Consider the following 2001-nt stretch of genomic DNA (forward strand, 5'->3'; position numbering starts at 1 on the left):
ATACTTTTTCAAAAGAGAATCCACCTTAAACAAATGAGGTAGGCTCGAATAAAGTTTGATTTATTGGGGATATATATTATAGTTAAGATTTGTTGACCAACACAAGTAAATGATCGAAGAGTTGGATCACATAGTGGTGGGGAAGGGAAGGCCTACAAGGTTAACCCTACCCTTGAGAGAAGATGGGTAAGATAAGTGCCCATAAATTATTTATTTACAAATTATGGGATGTAGATAGCTATTTAACTTAGTAAAGGTAATTAGTTAAAAGAATATGCAGTAAAAAAATTAGGAGAGTAGAATTAAGTTTACTATTTACATTTAGCATGAAGAGAGAAATATGATGTAAATGCATAAAGATCTAAGAAGGATAAGGTGTTTGTATTAAAAAAGCTATTACGGAAAGAGAAAATGAACATTATGTTAAAACTTTGATAAAAAAATATATACATTTGAGTAAAAATGTAGTGCAAATGCAAAGTTATCGTTTAACGCTTCTCACCATCACTTATGTTTGCATGCTGAGTGTCCTTGTGTGTGGTTGTTTTGTGCTCCATACATGTGAGTGTGTGTCATGATTTATTTGTTCCTTCATATTTTTTTCAATTTGGAAACCACTATCCAAGGTGGCGGAGTGGGACAGACCAACTGATAGGCCTACCAACTAGATTGAACCAAGCGCAGGTCCAAAACGTCTTGGCTGGCACCCCGAAACTTAACAAAATTCCTAGAACAAGTATAATAGTAGGTCCATGAATACATGCTTGCAATATTGTACAAGGTAGAGTGGATACAACTTACAAGCCATCCTGATAACTTACAAGGAGAAGCAATATTTGCAGTGGTACATTAAGGCATTCCCGCGTGCGTAATTAAAATGCATAGTGAAACTATAAACGCATAGCAGACAGCCGGTAAGCAAGCGGCGAGAAAGCAGCGAGGAGCCGCCGCCAGTGGAGGTGGTGGAGGAGGTTACGTTGGTCGCGGAGGTAGCGTTGGTGGAGGACTCTGCAGTGGTGGCAAAGGTGGCGGCTTTTGAGGCGACCCTATTGCAACGCCCGTAATTGCTTTGGCAGCCAGAGCCGCAGTATGCACTACCAGAGCCGCAATAACCAAACTGGCTGCAGCACTGGTCGGAGTTGCAGAAGCCGCTGCCGCCCTGTGGCAAAATTTCCGCGTCAGGGCTTCGAGCAGGCTTGACAGTCCACCATATCCAGCTGCGTCATCATCATCACCGTGGTCGAAGCCAGAAGCAGCAGCGCAACAGCTGCGGGCACAATATAACGGGTCATACTGGCTCGCTAATTAAGAGTTAAGCCCTAAGTAAGTATCTGCTGCAGATCGCTAGGGCTCGCTGGTATTAATTGGATCACGCTTTCTGATTCTATAACTAGCCGATTGTGCACCCTTTATGTACCCTGCTACTCATGATCATGCAGCTAATTATAGAGCGGCTAATTATGTGAACTTTGCAGCTAATTATAGAGCGGCTCCACACTCTCCATGTAAAGTATGCATCCCTCCCACAAAAGCAGTTAGCACGTCCTGCAGTTAGGGTCCATAAATGGCCTCCTTTTATAAAACTAAGCTTTCCCTCAACCAACCAATCAAGTACTATTATTATTACCTCTAATGTCGAGTTCTCAAATATTATTACCGCTAATGTCGAGCTCTCAAATATTTGATCAAGAGACCCCATGACAACAATTATATGGACCCATCTAGGCACGTACTGGAAAATGCTTTTGTATTGTTGTCCATGCAATGCAATAAGCTGATCACAACCCTTTTTGTTGTCCTTGCAAATGAACCTTTCAAGGAGTGATCCACCTTCAGACTTGAGTGAGCCTTGTATGCTTTGTATGCACGAGTCCATCAACAATCTCCTCTACTAAAACAAAACATAGAAACATAGTTTGCATGCCTTTGTTCTTCAGATCTTTTAAAAAAGGTAATCGTTAAGAGAGTGCTTGCCTTGCCTGTGAGTGAGAGGAGCAGAGC

General features: G+C 41.9%; 1 pseudogene; it reads right to left on the reverse strand.

Moving 5' to 3' along the window:
* Positions 1-802: 802 nt before the first annotated feature.
* On the reverse strand, positions 803-1377 carry LOC147439794 (uncharacterized; annotated as a pseudogene).
* Between the last annotated feature and the right edge of the window lie 624 nt (positions 1378-2001).

Source organism: Adiantum capillus-veneris, chromosome 16 (genome assembly GCF_014529385.1).
Source record: "Adiantum capillus-veneris isolate H3 chromosome 16, ASM1452938v2, whole genome shotgun sequence".
NCBI classification, from domain to species: Eukaryota; Viridiplantae; Streptophyta; class Polypodiopsida; order Polypodiales; family Pteridaceae; genus Adiantum; species Adiantum capillus-veneris.